The sequence below is a fragment of the Talpa occidentalis genome, unplaced genomic scaffold, assembly GCF_014898055.3.
Source record: "Talpa occidentalis isolate TD23 unplaced genomic scaffold, MPIMG_talOcc4v2.1 talOcc4.2, whole genome shotgun sequence".
In the NCBI taxonomy this organism is placed as follows: Eukaryota; Metazoa; Chordata; class Mammalia; order Eulipotyphla; family Talpidae; genus Talpa; species Talpa occidentalis.
Genome location: NW_023602073.1, coordinates 3527576 through 3546538, shown reverse-complemented (window position 1 = coordinate 3546538; position 18963 = coordinate 3527576). Strand labels below are relative to the sequence as shown.

The 18963-nt window shown below is 46.7% G+C and overlaps 1 long non-coding RNA gene across 4 annotated transcripts; it reads left to right on the top strand.

The window, feature by feature from the left end:
• Window positions 1–15399, top strand: LOC119251633 (uncharacterized). 4 transcript variants are annotated; one of them, XR_005126532.2, is made up of 5 exons: window positions 1–111; window positions 1297–1489; window positions 5089–5215; window positions 5988–6084; window positions 12939–15399. It is a non-coding gene; the product is annotated as an uncharacterized LOC119251633 (long non-coding RNA). The 4 variants fall into 4 exon arrangements; XR_005126534.2 differs by having other exon boundaries at window positions 2–111; window positions 1342–1489; XR_005126533.2 differs by lacking the exon at window positions 1–111 and adding an exon at window positions 504–554.
• Window positions 15400–18963: the final 3564 nt, after the last annotated feature.

Below are 18963 nucleotides of genomic sequence, written 5' to 3'. Positions count from 1 at the left end.
GCGGCCCCGCGTCCTCCCCGTCTTTCCCGGGGCCCCGGGGCCTCCGGGATCGCTGTCCCACCCCCCCCACCGCGGGTTGCGAGCGGCCTTGTCGCCGAGGCTGGGCTTGGGGTGAGGCTGAGGACCCGCGTGCGGGAGCGGGGGGCGGGCGCGGCGGGGAGGCGCCGGGGGAGGCCTGAGGCGGGTGAGGGGGCCCGTGGCCCGGAACAGGCGCCGGGAGGGTCCGCCGGGCCGAGGCTCGGGGGCGAGGGGAGCGGGGTCCCCGCCCTGGACACGGGCGAGCCCCCCGACGGCCGCCCCTCCGCGTTTCCGGGAGTTCCGTGCGCTGTGACGCCCTGGGACGGCTGTCGTGGGATGCGGAACCCCCCGCCACGAGCGCCCGCCCCGGGGTGTGGCTTCCGCGGGTCCCCGGGCGTTTTCTCCGCGGGGACCCCGAGCTCACCCTGGGGCACGCGCGGCCGTTTCCCGCCTGGACGCGGACGGGGCTGCGTTCCGGGGTCTCGCGTCCCTCTCGGCGTGGCTGCGGGGGTCCCGGGCCCTGACCGGGCCGGCGGGTAAGAGTTTCCCGTCCTTTGTGCCCGTTTATCGTGGCCGCCGCCCCGCCGCGTGCCTGGCCGGTACCCCGGGTCTCCCCAGGAGGACGGTGTCCCGGAGGCCAGACCCCTGGGAAAGAGCTTTTCCTCCCGTGCTTGTGCGCCCTCGTTCCCTTGGGGGGACACCCCAGGGTGTGTGTGTGTTGTCACGGGGGGGGGGGGGGTGTACGTATGTGAACAGGACATGAATGCGTGGAAGCAGGGCTCTGGAACTTTCCTGGGAGTGTCCTGCATTAGGTACTTCATTTCCTTTGAAATTTTGACCAATTTTTTAAGTAATTTTTTTTTTTTTTTTTTTACGATTTATTTATTCATGCCTACAAGAGCCAGGGAACAGGCCAGATGCCCTGGAGGGTGAGAGGATCCACCAGAGACAGATCGGGGAACAGAACAGGCAGATGGGGGGGAATACCCTGCTTAGGGCAGCAGCGGGCAAGACAGCAGAGGTCTGCCGGCCATGTGGGAATCTCCCCAGCAGGCTGTTGGGGATCAAACCGGCGCTGCAGAGGCTGTGGACACTTTCACAGCGCTGGGCTCAGCCTCCTGGGCCACCAAGGGAGGCCCTTTTGAAATAATTAATCATCTTTGAAATTTTTCTTTAGTTCTTCCTAGTTAGGAAGTATCAGTTTTTATTAACGCGGTAAATGGTAAACCCAAATAGTATTAATAATGGACTTATGGGTCCTTTCCTGCTCCTTCTCAGAGTGTAAGCACAGCTGTCACGCGCAGTGACTCTGGTCTCTCCCAGGCAGTGTGTGGAGCGCTCTGGACAGGAGACTCCAGGACCCGGGACCAGCTGCCTCAGTCCTCTCCTGCAGGATTCCATCACCTCTCCCAGCGCCGCCTCCAGAGTCCTCTGGCATCTTTGAGAGCAGTGGACAATGGATAAATCTCTGGTGAGTGATTTGTTTTCTTTAGCTTAGCTGGGCAGTTGGGAACAGTGCTGCTCTGCTCTTAGGAGTAGATGAATCTTTTTGTAATGAGTTTTGCACATTGGGGTAAATAACTTATAGAAGTATTGCTGGTCATATGGCATTTCTATATTTATTTCTTAAAGAAATCTCTGCACCGTTATCCACAGGGACTGTACTGCTCTAATGGCCACCAGCCGTGGGTGAGAGCCCACTTTTCTCTGCACCCTCTCCAGCGTTGTTCATTTTACTCTTTTTTATTTGGGCCACTGTCAAGGGGTGAGGTGGCATCTCAGTGTGGTTTTAATTGACATTTCACTTACAATAAATTAAGGTGAACATTCCTATGTCTGTTGGACCTCAAAATTTCCTCTTTAGCAAAGTTCCTTTGCCCTTTTTTAATGGACTCATTGCTTGGTTTCTCAGATTGGGTGGGGAATTTATAAATTTTGGGTTTTTTAAATTTTTTTTTGTTGTTATTTAAAGATTTATTTATTTATGCATACAAGAGCTGGGGTGCAGGCCAGAGATGCAGGAGTGAGAGCATTCACCAGAGACAGAGTAGGGAGCAGAACAGATAGATGTACTGAAATACACTGCTGAGTGGAGCAGCAAGTGAAACAGGAGAGGTCTGCTGCGCCATGTGGGTCAGCTCCCTGGACGGGGCTCAAACTCATGCTGCAGTGACTGGGAATAGCGTCCTAGCATTGTGTCTTAAACCCCTTGCACAACAAGGGAGGCCCGGATACATTATAAATTTTGGAAGGAACTCCTTGTCAGATGTGTGACATGCAAATATTTTTTTATATTCTGTGGGATGCATTTCTGTTCCTGTGCTGGTTTTTTTTGCGTTCCAAAAGCTTTTAGGTTTGGTGTTGTCCCACTTGTTGAATTTTGCTTTCTTTCCCTTGGTGTTGGGGTTGTGTTCCCTAATACATTTTGTAGCACCTGTCCTATAGTGTACCCCTTAATTGCTCTCAGTACTTCAAGCTCTTGGGCTCTTATGTCTAAACATTTCAGCCATTTGGAATTAGTTTTCTGTATGGAGTTTTGAATGGGTCTTGCTTCTTAGTTTTGCAAGTCACTATACATGTTTCCCAACTGTGGACTTCTAGTGAGTCCGAGACCTGGGACACGACGGTGAGGGAAATTTGACATGGGGGACTGTCATGTCTAGCATGCAGTAAATCTTTATTGTTTTAGTGCTCATTATATACTATTTTAATTGCAGTAGGTGTAACATCAAAGCATACCATATAATGATAACAGGTATGAGTGATTAGTCTATTTTCTTACTATTAACTATTTACTTCAGACAGTAGGGTACCAGGTGGTTAGTTCTCACGCACATAATCTTATTGCCCCCTAGCCAGAGCCTGGGAAGTTCGCTCATTATTTTTGTTATTCTCAAGCTGTGGAGATGTATGCAGGTCACTTCCAGGCTCTAAACACCAAGTCCTGTCACGCAGAGGTATTCCGCCGAAATGCATGTGTTTTCACATGCCTTAGGGACTCGGGTCAAGGCCCTTCTGCTCACTGCGCAGGGTCTCTCCATTTTGTTATTCTCAGACTGTGGAGATGTAGAAGCCTGACTCCACGCAGGTCACTTTCCAGGCTCTCAACACCAAGTCCTGTCACTCAGAGGTTTTCCTCCGAGACGCATGTGTTTTCACATGCCTTAGGGACTCGGGTCAAGGCCCTTCTGCTCACTACACTGGGCGTCCTCCAACACCCAACACCATTTTTTGGGAAGATATATTTATGCATGGAAGAACTGGGGTGTAGACTAGATGTTCCAGGGTTGAGAGGGTTCACCAGAAAGAAAGGAAGGAGCAGAACAGATAGATCCACTGCAATACACTGCTGAGGGAAGCAGTGAGTGAGACAGGTGAACAGGTGAGGTCTGCTGTGCCACAGGTGGGTCAGCTCTCTGGCCTGGAATAGCCGTGATAGCACTGACTCTTAACTCCTAGGCCACCCAGGAGTCCCCATCCCAGTACTATTTGTTAAAGAGGCTGTCTTGTCTGAATTGTATGATTTTAGCTCCTTTGTCCAAGGTGAACTCTTCGTATTTATATCATTTGCTTTCTGGGTTTTTAATTGCCTTCCATTGCTCTGAGTTCTGGTTTTGTTCCAGTAAAATAATGTTTTGATTACGCTTGGCATTTAATATAGTTTGAAGTCAGGAAGTATTATAGTTACATTTTCACTTTTTCTCTCAAGATTTTTTGCTATTTGGGACCTTCTGTGGGTTCATATAAATGTGGTGAGTGTTCTGTTTCCTTACAAAGAACCTCCTTGGTATGTGGATAGCTATTAGATTAAATTTGTAAATAGCTCTGGACAATAAAGCCATTTATGATGTTAATTCTTCCCACCTAGGAGGCCAAGACATTTTTCTATTTCTTTGTATCTTTTATTTCCTTTACTACAGTTTTATAATTTTCAGTGTTCAGGTCCTGCACCTACTTCTTTAACTTTTTTTTTTTTTTTTTTAAGATTTACTTATGTATACAAGAAGTGGGTACAGGCCAGAGGTGTGGGGGGTGAAAGGATTCACCAGAGACAGAGTGGGGGGCAGAACAGGCAGATTGACTGAAATACACTGCTGAGGGGAGCAACGGGCGAATCAAGAGAGGTCTGTTGCACCATGTGGGTCACCTCCCTGGCCGGGGATTGAACTCATGCTGCAGTGGCTGTGGACAGCTTCATGGTGCTTGCCTCTTAATCCCTTGTGCCACCAGGTAGGCCCCACCTTCTTTAACTTTAATGAAATAATCACAGTTATTTCATTTTTTGTGGTGTGAATGTCAATGGAAATGCCAGTCATTTCACACACATTCTCTTCATAACTTGTTTATACTTTCAGAGAAATAAACCAAAAATTTTATCATGTATTCAATTGTAAAAATTATTAAATAGTTCAACATATATAATGGACACCAGGTGTTCAAATACGATTGTTTTTTTGTTGTTGTTATTTTGCTTAGTATTTGATCATTACCTATAATTTCCTTCCAGTCTTTCAGGTCAGTCTACTATGAATTTTCCAATTGTCCTGCCTCCTTGCTGTACAAATATGTGCCCTGGGTCAGATTTGACATCACTGAAATTATAGCATCCATGGTGGTTTCGTGGGTGTATGTGATCCTCTGGGCTCAGTGGGTGTATTAGACTGTTACTGTGTAAACACGGATCTCACTCATAAGAGCATTCTTCTCTCTTAGAACAAGGTCTCCCTTTTTTTAAAGATTTATTTTATTTATTTATACATAAACCAGAGGTGAGGGTGTTGGAAGGGGGATGAGAGGATTCACCAGAGACAGAGTGGGGAGCAGAACAGCAGATCTACTGAAATACACTGCTGAGGGGAGCAGCAGGGAGACAGGAGAGGTCTGCTGCACCATGTGAGTCAGATCCCTGGCCAGGGATCCAACTCATCCTTCAGTGGTTCTCATAGCTTCATAGTGCTAGACTGAACCCCTTGTGCCACCATGAGGGGCCCCTCAGAACTCTCTTTTCACCTCATATCCTATTCAGAGCTCTGCTGGTGGCCACATGGCAGCTGTACATTTTGATTTCAGGAACCCTTGACCTTCAGAGATGTGGCCGTAGAATTCTTGCACGAGGAGTAGGACTGCCTGGACCAGGAGCAGTGGGATTTGTACTGGGATATGATGTTTGAGACCTACAGGAACCTGGTGTCCTTGGGTAAGGAGAATATCCCTCCAGATTTCCTTATCTGCCCTCAACGTTTCCTGTGCTCTGTGTGGGTATGCTCCTGGGATGTCAGGATTTCTAGGCTACATTTAGACCCCTGCTTTTAAGAAAAACAGTGGGTTTGTTGGAAAGAAAGTCTCACTGTTTCATCATGACTTAAACTTCTCCTCTCTTAGGGTGATCTACAACCTGCTCTCTCTACTAATGCTCATTCAAGAAAATCCGTTTCTTATTACAAGCTATCAGTGTGTTATTGCTACAAGCTAAAATTCCAGCTTCTACCACATTCCTAGGACTCGGATATCTAGAAATGGTTCTCAGGATATGAAAATTTATTTTTTTAAAGATTTATTTATTTATGCATACAAGAGCTGGGGTTCAGGCCAGAGGTGTGGGGAGTGAGATGTTTCACCAGAGACAGAGCGGGAACAGAACCGAAGCACACTGCTGAGGGGAGCAGCGGTTGACTCAGGAGAGGTCCTCTGCGCCATGTAGGTCGTTCCCTTGCTGGCCGGGGATCCATCTCATACTACAGAGGCTGGGGACAGCTTTACAGGCTGTTCCTTAACCCCTTGCGCCACCAGGAAGGCCCCAGGATATTAAAATTTGAATGATTTCTGGTAAAGGTGCTGTCAGAAAAAGTATTTGCAGTGATCCTTTTCAAGAACCTTCTATACTGTCCCCTCTACTAAGCACAATACTGTATTGTATTGGGAATTTGAGAATCTTCAGGATATCTCATATCACCTGTCCTAATAAACAGGTCTTGCTGTGTCTACGCCTGCGCTGGTCATCTTGTTGGAGCAAAAAAATGGAGCCCTGGGATGTGAAGAGAAGTGCAGATCCCGTCCTCCTCCCAGGTAGGTGGATTGAATCTGGCAGAGGACACAGCTGAGGGATACAGTGGTCAGCAGTAAAACATCCTAAATATGTCTGGGAAGCTCTGTTTCAAGGGTTGCAGACATGCTGCTATTTTTTCTTGGAATCTTAGTCTTGCTCTCCCTGGGGCATCTCTTTTAGGACACTGAGTCCTCTTGTCTTTCCTTCTACTGAATTGAACTTAGGTTTTGTCCATGTTGTTGATCTTTCAAAATCTAGACTTCCTTTCAGAGGGAAGCACCTGCTTCCATGATGTTACATGTATGTATTTCTTATTTCTTTTAAAATGGCCTCCTTTCTGCCAATATGGAGCTTAAATTATTTTTCTAATTCCTGGAGAGATGCAGTTACGTTGCTCAGGTAAGATCCCTCTTATTGCTAGTGTAATTGTTTAATGCTTTAAATTTCTCTCTTAGTATTGTTTTCTGAATCCCACATGTTTTGGGGAGTTTGTTTCATTTCAATGTGTTCTCAGTATTTCTTAGTTTTTTTGGAATCTAGGAAACACAGGTTTACCTCACTCTATGTGATTCGGGAATAGATTCTCATCTCCTCAGATGTCTGTCTGCTGCACCTCCCCCTGCAGTGACCTTTAGGGCTAATGGCTTTCGCCAAGGTCCCTAGGTCCGGCTGGGCAAGAAACCAGCGCGCAGGGGGAGAACAGCAAAAACTCCCTGAGGCAGGGGAGTACATCAAAGTTCCCTGAAGACATGGATAAGACAGAAGCCTATCAAAGGATTACGACCACCAGGAGCTAAAACCTTATCTCGTCTTTCTAGAACTACAAACTTTATCCCTTCATTGTCTTTCTAAAACTTCCTTCTTTCTTCTATAAAGGTCATTTGTTGTTAATTAAAAAATCATGAAATCCTTAACACAAGGCTGACTCAAATAAAACATTACTAAACCCTGTAATAATTAAAATATAGTTTAAGTGAAAAAGTAGCTAGTAAAACAAAAAATGCAATCATATAGCTTAAAAACAAAACTAATGGGGCCTCCCCAGTGGCGCAGCGGTTGAGCGCTGGGTTGTGAAGCTGCCTGCGGCCTCTGCGGCGCCGGTTCGATCCCCTGCTGCTCCCCGGCCACCGGAGGAGGGTCCCACATGGCGCGCAGACCTCTCCTGCCGCTCGCTGCTCCCCTCAGCAGTGTACTTCAGTCCTTCTGCCTGCTCTGCTCCCTGCTCTGGCTCTGGTGAATTCTCTCACCCTCCCGTGCTTCTAACTGTACCCAGTGCATGTATAAACAAAAAAAAACAAACAAACAAATAAATAAATAAAATAAAAACATGCCTCTCTAAAAAAAAAAAAAAAACTAATGGATTATCTACTTAAGAAAAAGGCTAGGTCCAGATGTAAACCACTCAACGATAAGCTAAATCCATTCACTGCTCCTGTATATATACTGGAGACTAACTCAGATAAAATCGCACTCAGATTTACACTCTCTCTTGAAGTGTGTCTGTTTGTCATTTCTTCAGCCGAATCCCTGACCACCTTGCGCAGTCTCTCAACCCTGAGACGGGCTCATTGTTCACTGCTGTGCTGGTCCGCGGCAGGTGGCGCCCAACGTGGGGCATGAACCCACGACCCTGAGATTAAGAGTCGTGCACTCATGGGCCTCACCATAGATCTTTGAATCCCCTCCCACTTTCGTGTCCACACCCATAGTCCCTATCTTTTCAGTACCCTCACTTCTGCAGTCCTAATTTTCAAGTTCATTTTGGTTTGTATTGTCAGTTTCTTTGCTTTGTTTCTCCATGTTCCAAACAGGAGTGAATTCATCCAGTAAGTCTTTCTCCTTCTGATTCATTTCACTGAGCATCATCCTCCCCCATCATTCCATCCTTGTTGTTGCAAATGGTCATATGTATCCTTTTTTCATAGCTCAGTACTAATCCATCTTGTATATACACCACATCTTTTTTTATAATTGTTTTTCATCCCCGTTTGTCAACTCCGATTCCTGAATTTATACCATTATTTTCTTTCCAGTTGCAATTGGGGCTTGAACCTCTCCTTGATTTTATGTTTTCCTCTTCTGCATTCAGTTCTGTGTTTGTGTGCTACACACATTCAGGACCTCATGTTTGTGCATATGTAATATTACAGGGTTTCCCAATACATGTGGTTTTCTGTTATGTTCTTAGGGCATTCTTTTCATTCTGTGATGCTTTAGACTCAGATCATATTATTCTGATATTAGTGTGATCAACATGACTCCATTTTCATGATCAGTTTTCAGAGAATCTAGTTCCATCCTTGTATTCCACATGGTGCACTGATGCCTATGTTGAGTTTCATATAGGTAAGATAGAATTCATCTTATTTTTAATTCCTTCAGGCACATTTCAGTGTCTTATCTGAATGTCTTATTATTTAGACTATATGTGAACTTTATATTAATAATGCTGATTGATTTTTAATGTGGTCATCCTGACATGTACTTGATTATAAGTTGTCGCTCATCAGCATTTACCAATTCCTCCATTTTTAAGGCTTTCGGTAACAGATGAGAACAATCAGGTGGTTGTCTACACAGTGTTACGTCATCACTAGTAGGCTCTGTTCTCGATACCTTATATCTGAAATAGCTTTGACTGCATTTTCAACAACTACACATTTTTTGTTGTTAGTAACCCCAGATATTGTTGGGTGTTTTTAAAGAATTTTGTAAAACACTTCATGGTATTGGTGCTTTGCCATCCATTTTTTGTACCTAAACTATCCCTGGGGATCCTGAAGTGACACTAGACCCTCTTTTAGAGGTTCCTGCTATCCTCTGTTGTAACACTCTGCATGAGCACAAGAAAATATAAATTCTTCACATGACTTCACATGCAGAAATTGTCCTGCCTCACCTGTCTATGGACCTCCCCTTGATTGGCCCTGGATAAAATCTCCACAGAGCTGACAATAGACAATACTTAGTTACTTCCATTAAGTAATTCTCACTGTATTTCTCCCTTTGGTTTACCTGAAGCAATACAGTCTTCAGGATCTTTGAAACACTGCAGGTAGAGACCTTTTCATGGCCTTCAAACACACGTCTTAGATTTGATATATATTTAATCCAACATATAAATACATTGAGACATCACTTAGGAATGACAGAATGGTTAGGGGGAAAAAAGTAGGTGTGTGTTTATATTACGTGCATTCGGGAGAGCAGGGTGTGTATGTAGGGAAGCATTTCGTGATGTCACTGGCTTGGGCAGCAGTTGCTTGTTTTTCAGAGAAGAGGCAATTACTTCTAAAATGCAGATGTTTGTAGAAGTTGTCTGGCAGGATGGAGGCACCTTCTATTCCATTTGGGGGAAATTCTGGATAGTGCCAGCAGCTCACACTGACATCTTTTAAGAAATAGAATGATGTGGGGCCTCCCTGGTGGCCCCGCGAGTTGATCACCAATATATAAGTAATCAAGTTCTAGAGACCTCCCTGGTGGTGCAACGGGTTAAACACAGCACTATGAAGCTATCCACAGCCTCTGCAGCATGAGTTTGATCCCTGGCCACCAGGGAGAAACCCATATGGCTTGGCAGACCTCTCCTGTCTCGTCTGCTGCTCCCCTCAGCAATACCTTGGGTCCATCTGCCCATTCTGCTCCCTGCTCTGTCTCTGGTGAATTCTCTTGCCTTCTTGCACCTCTGACTGTACCCCAGTTATTGTATAAATAAATAAATCTTTAGGCGCGCAGACCCCTCCTGCCGCCCGCCGCTCCCCTCAGCAGTGTACTTCGGTCCTTCTGCCTGCTCTGCTCCCCGCTCTGGCTCTCGTGAATTCTCTCACCCTCCCGCGCTTCTGACTGTACCCAGTGCTTGTATAAATAAATAAATAAATAAATAAACAAACAAACAAAAAAAATAAGAGTTCTCCTTTAAAAAAAATAAATAATAAAAAAAATAAATCTTTAAAAAAAGAAAGAAAGAACGATGGCAGGGCAGACCTCTCCTGTCTCGCCCGCTGCTCCCCTCAGCAGTGTATTTCAGTCAGTCAGTCTGCCTGTTCTGTTCCCTTCCCTGTATCTGGTGAATCCTCTCACCCTCCCATACATCTGGCCTGTTCCCCGGTTCTTGTATAAATAAATAAATTGTTAAAAAAAAAGAACTAAATAGAATGACGGGACTTTTGACTCAGCCCTGGTGGCCTTCGGCAGATTCTAGGCAAGACAGCAGTGCAAGGATAGAATGGGGTCTAAGGAGGCTGTGCAAGTCCTCTGGCAACCAGGACGGCAATGTCTAACACCAGAAATGCCTTACTTGGAGTTTAATCTGCATGGCTGACCAGGGAGTCTTCCATGCTCCACCCTTATGAGGATGCAGCTCCGGAACTACAAAGAAGCGGAGTTGTGATGAACCCAATTATAGGAGTACACAACAAGGTCCCCTACTTAAAAAAAAATTATTTCTATTTCTGCATCCAAGAACTGGGGGTATAGGCCATCGGTGTGGGGGACGGTGTGGAGGTGAAAGGATTCAAAAGAGAGTGGGGAGCAGATGAACTGAAAACCACTGCTGAGGGGAGCAGCAGGGAGAAAGGAGAGTTCTGCTGGGCCAGATGGGTCAGCTCCCTGGCCAGAGATCAAACTCAAGCATCAGAAGCTGCCATGACCTTGAAAGCTCTGAGACTCTAACCCCTTCACCCCCCGCCCCAGGGGGACCCAGTTCCTTTCCTATTCACTGCAACCCTGAACAAGTTCTGGCGCCCCCATTTTCAGGGCCCCACCCACGTGTCCATTTTCCCTCAAGCTCCACTGATCCCACCTCCGTGCTACAAATTCCAATGCTACTAGGCCCCAAGATGTCCCCTATGGATGGCGCCCAGTATTGTGGGAAATGTAATCCCAGCCCATGCTGTCCTGCCAGAGGCTCTGGGGCGGGGCTTACACGTTCTCCACGGGTGTGGCCTGGCACACCCCTCTTCTGCCTGAAGTTCAGTATCTCAGCTTGGGCTGCCCGCCTGCGATTTGAACCTGGACTTAGTGTCTGAAGCCTGGGTTTGGGGTGAAGCTGCATTAGGCACATTTTCCATATTTGCAATATTACTGTGTTCTCACAGACCGTTTTCATTCAGGTATTTCTTCAGGCATTTGTTTATTCTTTCAGCACGTTCATGGGAAGTTTTAGACACTGGTAAATTTTGTATTTGTGAAACACAATAATCAAAGAAATGTTTTGTGCTTTTTTTCTACCTAGAAACTCCTAGCGTAATCAACTCTATGAATCATTAGAAAGCTTCTTTATGGAACTTCCATATAAGGAAAATTGCGGCCAGCTCTGGGTTGCTTATCAGGCATGCTAGTTGCACAATAATTATTTCCCATTGTCAACTGGGCCAAATTATTCAGTTTTTAATTTTTAAGTAGGTAATTTTCCATGCCATGTATTTACAGTATTCTTATATGTATAATTTATTTGCTGAGTTCTTATATGTATAATGTATTTGTATAATGTATTTGCTGAGTTCTTTCTTACTATGACCAAGAACAAGAAACAAAGGGATGTTCAATCTTCAGCCCCATGGCATGAGGCACAAGGAATCTTCAGCCCCACCATATGAACTCTTTAAAAGTCTTCGGCCCTTTAAAAGGGCCACTGTGTGAGGCCCTTTTTCTTTAGCCCCACGGTGTGAGGCCCTTTTCTTAGCTGCTTGCCAGTGTCTTATCTGGCTGGGGCAGCAAGGCCTCCTGCAGCAGTAAGGTCTCTTTTTTCCCCCCATTGATACTGATATGACTTTAAAAGAAAAAGAAAAAGGAACCCACATGACTATGTCCTGTGCCCAAAGAGAAGTAAAAACCAAAGAAAACCAGATGCAGAATCCTTGTTTTCGAAGCCATATTCTTGCTGCAGTGAATGAAACATGTCCCTCACTCACATCTGATAGATTGTCCAGGAAAACGATGACATCTAGACAGCATAATTAAGCACCACTAAAGTCACATAGTCATCGTAAGAGAAACAGTAGAATGCAGGCCAAATGGTAGATTAAATGCTACTAGCTGTAATCTTTATCTAAAGTTAAATGAATATGTTTACCAAATATTCCTTTTTTTTTTTAAGATTTATTTTTTGGGGGGCCTCCCTGGTGGCGCAGGCAGTGTGAAGCTGTCCGCAGCTTCTGCAGCACGGGTTTGAGCCCCGCTGGCCAGCGAGACTCCCATATAGAGCAGCCGCCCTCTCCTGTCTCGCCCACGGCTCCCATCAGCTGTGTATTTTGTCAGTCTGCCTATTCTGTTCCCCACTCTGTCTCTGGTGAATCCTCTCACCCTCCCGCACATTTGGCCAGTACCCCTATTCTTGTATAAATAAATAAGTTTTTAAAAAAGTTTATTTATGCATACAAGACTGAGTACAGGCCAGAGGGGTGAGAGGATTCACCAGAGACAGAGTGGGGAGCAGAACAGGCAGATTGACTGAAATAGACTGCTGAGGGGAGGTGGGCGAGTCAGGAGAGGTCTGCTGTGCCATGTGGGTATCTCCCTGGCCAGAGATAGAACTTGTGCTGCAGTGACTGTGGATAGCTTCATAGGTTGTGTCTTAATTCCTCGCGCCACCAGGAAGGCCCTACCAAATATTTCTTAATGAATTTAAAAAGTCACACTACACACTATGAAAGACGTATTACTGATTGCTTTTCAACCTGTTTTGGCCTTAGAAAATGTATTTATTTCATGTTACCTTATTTGCTTGGGGTGGAAATTTCATTCAGATAATCAAAACCAGTTACTCTGTTTTGTTTTGTGTTGTTGTAAAGCAACTTTGTGCCTTTATATTAACATTTACAGAAACATTTAGATGTTGTGCATAGAGATGGTTATTTTTATCTCATTTTAGATACCTGTACTGTGGAGTACCTGATTAAAGCCAACCAGCCAAATCAGGACAGATGTTTGTGGCAAGTTGTTGTTGTCAACAGCAAAACGTCAACCATGGAGGAACTTTGGGAAAACAAATAATTTGGACTCAAGTCATTGTTTGAACCTGAATAGCAGAAATGGAAACATTTCAGCATCAATGCCTGAGAATTTTGCTGTATGTAAGAATATGTTTATCCCTGCTGAGCCTCATGAGATGCATGCTACAAAGAAACTTGAGGTCTTTAGTATGACTAGAGAAACTGTCAGGTATCCTGAGCATCATAGTCATCAGATGATATAACTCAAATAGGGGAGAGTCTCTGTACAAGTAACAAAAGGAGGAAACGTATTGATGAGAAACCAGTACATTTGAATCTTTGTCAACATTTTGAAGATAAACAGCATAAATGTAATGAAAGTGGGGGTAAACTCAGCTTTAAATTTCATGTCAGTCAGCTTAAGAGATCTCTGTTAGGAGAGAATATTTTTCAGTAATATACATGCGGTGAAATGTCTAAAATGTGTTTTTACTGAGCATGAGAAAATACAAATCCATCATAAACCTTCTGACACATGTTTTATTTCTTACACAAAATGTATCAGAGACGTGTCACTACAAAGAGGGTCTTTGGCTATAAAGAATGTGGGGAGGGGCTCCCCTGGTGGCGCAGGCGGTTGAGCTCCAACGCTGTGAAGTTGTCCGCAGCCTCTGCAGTGCCAGTTTGATCCCGGCCGGCGGCCGAGCGTCCCACTTGGTGCAGCAGACCTCTCCTGTCTCGCCCGCTGCTCCCCTCAGCAGTGTATTTCATCAGTCTGCCTGTTCTGTTCCCCACTCTGTCTCTGGTGGATCCTCTCACCCTCTCATTCATCTGGCCTGTACACCTGTTCTTCTATAAATAAATAAATCTTAAAAAAAAGAAAAAAGAATGTGGGAAACCTTTCTCATGGAAGACTGACCTCAGTGTACATCAAAACTCACACAGTGTGCCTCCTTGGTGGCGCAGGGATTTAAGACAGACCTGTCAAGCTATCAACAGCCACTGTAGCATGAGTTCAATCCCCAGCCAACCAGGGAGTATACCACATGGTGCACGAAACCTCTCCTGCCTTGACTGCTGCTCCCCACTCTGGGAAATCCTCTCACCCCCGCACCTCTGGCTTACACCCCAGCTCTTATATGTATAAATAAAAAAATCTTTTTTTTTTTAAGATTTTATTATTTATACAAGCACTGGGTACACTCAGAAGCATGGGAGGGTGAGAGAATTCACTAGAGCCACAGTGGGGAGCAGAACAGGCAGACTGACGAAGTACAGTACTGCTGAGGGGAGCAGCAGGTGTGGCAGGAGAGGTCTGTGCTCCATGTGGGACCCTCGCTGGCGGCTGGGGATTGAACTGGCGCTGCAGAGGCTGTGGGCAGCTTCGCAGCCCAGCACTCAACTGCTGCGCCACCGGGGAGGCCCTAAATAAAAAAATCCTTAAAAAAAAAAAAAAAGCAGGAGTGAAGCATTATAAATGTAAAGGCTATAAGAAATTGTTCTGACACAAGTCAGATCTGATTGTTCATCAGACAACTCATGCAGCATAAAAACCCTATGAGTGTCGAAAGTATACGAAAACATTCTACAGGAAATCACGCCTCATTTTATATCGGAAAGTCACACTGGAGCCAAACCCTATGAATGTTGAGACTTAGGAAATGTTCAGTACGATGGTTGACTTTTTAACAGTCTTATTTGTATACTTTTTAAGTCTTATTTAGGATATTATGAAGAAGTGGTGAATGTAATTCAGCACTAATTCACTTCATACTGTGGCTTTCTCCCCTTGTGTATGTGAAGTCATGCGTTTGCTTTTTTGCTGCTTTAAGCATCTGAGAGACCCTCCTAGTAGATGGATTTGTTCATATCTAACTTGCAGGTAAATTTAGGACAGTAATGTGCCATGTGTCAAGAAAATCTAAATGAAGATGCTACTTCTGCTGGACTCAAAACATTGATCTAAATTACCAAGACGAGTATAGGCATTATTGTGATAAAAGTCAGACACAGGAACATGCTGGGGTTCAAAACATTGCATCAATTTCTCCTTAAGAAAATATACTGACAGCTGATTAAAATCATGATAGTAATAGAGATCATTAATATTATTTGATGTTTCCAAAAGAAATCTTCATAGGCACATGATGAGAGAACAAGTTACTTTCCAATAACAGAGCATAGAATTGTGAGTGAGCACATTAGCTAAGTAATGAAGCTCCCTGTTGACCACCAACTCTGGGATCCAGGAAGCAGAAGAACAAGAATGTTTCTTAAATGTCTGTGTCTTGATTTTGACCAAAGAGCATACACTGGTATCTGAATATTTAGACTACATGTGAACTTAATATATGTTTTAATAAAGCTGATTTTTTAAAAAGATTTATTTATGCATACAAGAACTGGGGTACAGACCAGAGGTGGGGGGTGTAGGATTCACCAGAGACAGAGTGGGGAACAGAACAGGCGGATGGACCCAACAGCAGGTGAGGCAGGAAAGGGCCACTGTGCCATGTGGGTCCTCTCCCTGGCTGGGGATTGAACTCGTGCTGCAGTGTCTGGTGATAGCTTGATAGCACTGAGACTTTGACCCCTGTGCCACGAGGGAGGCCCATAGGAGATCTAAGGTATATTTGATAACATATTTTGTGATTTTTTTTTTTTTTTTTTGCACAGAAGAAAAGAATGTAGGCCAGCAGTGTAGTGGTTGAGAGTATTCAGTGGGGAGCAGAACAGGCAGAGTAAATGAAATACACTGCTGAGGAGAGCAGCGGGCATGAAAGGAGAGGTCTGTTGTGCCATGAGGGTAGCTCCCTGGCCTGGATCAAACTCAGGCCTTAGCAGTAATAAGGGTGAGACTTAATTCCTAGGCCACCAGGGACACCCTGATTACATGTTATCCTTCATCAACATTAACCAGTTCCTCCTCGTTCAAGGATTAGGTAACTGATAGGAACAATGAGCTGGTTGTGAACACGGTGTCAGGCTCCATTCACACAGGCCTTAAATCTCAAATAGATTTGCTTGTATTTTGCAATAACTACACTTACAACAGACGTTGTAATGTGTATACTGATAATCATGTAGGAGTATTGTGAAGAACTTTGTTCACTTTTGTCGCGTCTCATCCTCCTTCCCGGAGGTGCCTGACCCTCCTTTGTCGCTGCTGCTTCCCCCCTCGAGTTGTGAACGGACTTGGTCTCTAAAGGCTGGGTTTGGGGTGAGGCTGAGGACCCACGTGCGGGTGTGGGGAGAAGGGGAGGCCTGAGGGCGGGTGAGGGGAGCCCCGTGGCCCTGGAACAGGCACCCGGAAGGGTCAGCCCCGGGGTGAGGCTCGGGAGTGAGGGTGGGAGTTGGGGGGACCGCGCTGTAGGGTACGTAGGGTGGAAAGGTGTCAGGCTTTTCCGCCCTCCCACTGCGCATGCGCACTTAGCCGATGGCGTGGTGCCGCGTGGCGTGCGTGCGTGGGTGGCGTGCGTGCGTGGGTGGCGTGCGTGCGTGGGTGGCGTGCGTGCGTGGGTGGCGTGCGTGCGTGGGTGGCGTAGCGTGGCGCAGTGCAGTGCAGCCCGAGGCCGAGGCGGCGGAGGACTCCGACGACGGGAAGCGGGAGAAGCAGAAGCGGGAAGGCAGGAGAGGAAAGAGGCCGGCGAAGGCCGGGGTGAGGACCTGCTGGCGCGGGGAGGCTCCGAGAGCCTGGCTTTGCTCTCCAGGTCGCCGCTCAGGAGAAGCCCGGGAGCGCCGCCAAGGGCCCCAGAACGCGTCTCCCCCCGCCCCCCCCGCCCCCCCCCCGTCTGCGGGGCCGGAAAACGTGCTCCTGCTCGGCGTCCATCCTGCCCCGGCCCGGGCGCAGGTGAGCCCTCCAGGGGACGCCCCTTCGTCTTTTCAGGGCGTCCTGGCGCGATTGTGACGTCAGTTGATTGTGGAATTTCAGAATTTCCCGCTCGCGTGAGTCGTTAGAAACGCGGAGTGCGGGTTTCAGTGGCGTTTTTCTCTGTGAAGAGCCTCCAGTTCACTCCTTTTAAACAAACTCTCCCGGCCGCTTCATCACTGGAGGTTGACGGTGCTGCGTTTTGGCCTTTTCCCGTCACTAGCGCGGTGTTGCCCGGCGCCACGGAGGCTGTGGTGGTCCCGGGCCCTCACTGGGCCCAGCTGGGCTAAGAAATTCCTTTCCTTTCTGCTTGCGTTATCGTGGCCGTCGCCCCGCCGCGTGCCTGGCCGGCGACCCCGCGTCTCCCCAGGAGGACGGTGTCCCGGAGGCCAGACCCCTGGGAAAGAGCTTTTCCTCCCGTGCTTGTGCGCCCTCGTTCCCTTGGGGGAACATCCCAGGCACATCCAGGGCATGGGCACGGGGGTGTACGAGGAGATGAATCCGGGGAAGCCGGGCTCTGGAACATTCCTGGGAGTGTCCTGCCAAAGAAGTGCATAAGGTGCATCATTTCCTTTGAAATTGTGTCCAATTTTTAACTAATCATCTTTGAAAGTTTTGCTTAGGTCCTTGCATGAACTATTAGTCATTAGGAAGTATCAGTTTTTATTAACTTAAAGTAAATTATAAGCCAAAATTCTACCAGTTGTGGACCTGTGGGAGGTTCCTGCCCCTTCTCAAGTGTAAAAGAGCTGTCACACGCAGGGACTCCCCGGTGTCTTCCAGGCAGTGTGTGGGGCACTCTGGACAGGAGACTCCAGGCCCCAGGTACAGCTGCCTCCGTCCTCTCCTGCTGGCCTCCATTCAACTTTCCCAGCACCACCTCCCGAGTCCTTATGCATTTGTGAGAGCAGCAGACAATGAATAAATCTCTGGTGAGTGATGTGTTTTCCTTTCAGTTGTGTTACATTGACTTTATGCACTTTAGGAGACTTAACGAACTGAAATGTAAAAGTAGAAACGTGTAAAGTTTTGTTTGCTTGTTTTGAATTTATTTATACAAGAACCGGGGTACAGGAGGGTGAGAGGATCCGCCAGAGACAGCGGGGAACACAACAGGCAGGCTGAGGAAATATACTGCTGAGGGAAGCAGTGGGCGAGACAGGAGAGGTCTGCTTCGCTGTGTGGGATTCTCCCCGGCCAGCATGGATTGAACCGGCGCTGCACACGGCTTCACAGCGCTGGGTGCAACCACCTGCGCCACCCACATGTAGTTTTCTCCAAGGAAACAGACATCAACAAGAAAAATGGTGTCATGTAGATACAGGCAAATCACACACCAACATGAGTGGAAATGGGCTCTTTTCTGATGCCATGTCAGTCAGACATGTGCCCCCTGATAGGACCCCCCTCCCCCAACTGTGCTGCATGTAGAGTGGTGTAGGGTAAATGGATTTTCAGGCTATTCTGCCCTCCCACCATTGGGATTGGCCTGCCTGATGGGACACCTGCAGTTGCTACATTGTTACAAACTATCTTATTTACTTCTGTGGGCCCTGGGAGGAGTAGAGACATAGTTGCCAAGAGAAGCAGAAGCAAGTAGAGGAAGGAGAGGCCTAGAGTGAAGACTTGCTGGGGGCTTGGAGGCCTTCCAGCCTCGTGGCCCGGCCACTCCCCCCATCCCTGCCTGCTGTGTATCTGTTTGCCACACTACATGTAAAGCTCAGTAAAAGCCTGAGAAACCGGCCAAGGGTTCCAAGACTCTCCTTTACCCTGTCTGCAGGATCATAAAACCTGTTCAGTGTCCATCCAGCCCCTCCAAGGGGCCTGAGCACTTGCAGAGCAGAGTCTGTACCTGGGTCTCTGTTGACATAGCTGGTGGTGTGGACAGTGGCTCTTCATCCTTCTGAACATAAACACTTCCCAAGTTCTTCACTGGTCATGGTTGCCTGTCAGGTGTGGGGTGAAGGAAGAGAGGAATAGTGGGTGGGGACGTGGGGTAGAATGAATGTTAAGAAGCCACATGTGGGGCCTATCTGGTGGTGAAGGGGTTAAGCACCGCACTATGAAGCAATCTGGCCTCTGCAGCACGAGTTCAA